Raw genomic sequence first — 615 nt, 5'->3', positions numbered from 1 at the left:
TGGGTGAGTGTGGTGCTGACAACACTAAGTCAAGGGTTAAGATCCCCTTACCGGTCATCTTTAAAAAAAAATAATAATAAATAAATCACATCCTTCTCTAAACAAATTGCATGTGATTTACTTGACGGTAAAGATACCCAAGCATTTCCATAACATCCTTGAAGGTATAATAATCCAGACTTTTTTGAGATAAGGTCATTATATGTAAACACTAAATTCCAAATTGTTGTAATTCAACCATACAATTTACTTAACCAGCTTAGGCTCTGGTAAAATAGAGACTATTTTACTGACCTAAAAACAAAATGCTATTGTAAAGGGCCTTGTAGCCCGGTGACTCAGGAAGACCACATCTAGAACTCTTGCCAAAAACCCCCATATAATGCAAATTTGCATAATAGAATATTCATATAAAATTCTAAAACATAATAAATTAGAAATTAAAGTCTATTATTAGGGCAGTAATTAGGTAAATTCTTAGATAGGAAATTAAGTTGTTTAAAAATGCTAACAATGGGGGCCGGCCCGGTGGCGCACTGCTACAGTGTGCTGCTTGGGAGCTTGGGAGCGCAGCAGCACTCCCGCCGAGGGTTCAGATCCCACATACAAACCGGC

This window comes from Galeopterus variegatus, unplaced genomic scaffold (assembly GCF_000696425.1).
Source record: "Galeopterus variegatus unplaced genomic scaffold, G_variegatus-3.0.2 Scaffold1891, whole genome shotgun sequence".
NCBI classification, from domain to species: Eukaryota; Metazoa; Chordata; class Mammalia; order Dermoptera; family Cynocephalidae; genus Galeopterus; species Galeopterus variegatus.
This window is presented reverse-complemented; position numbering follows the sequence as displayed.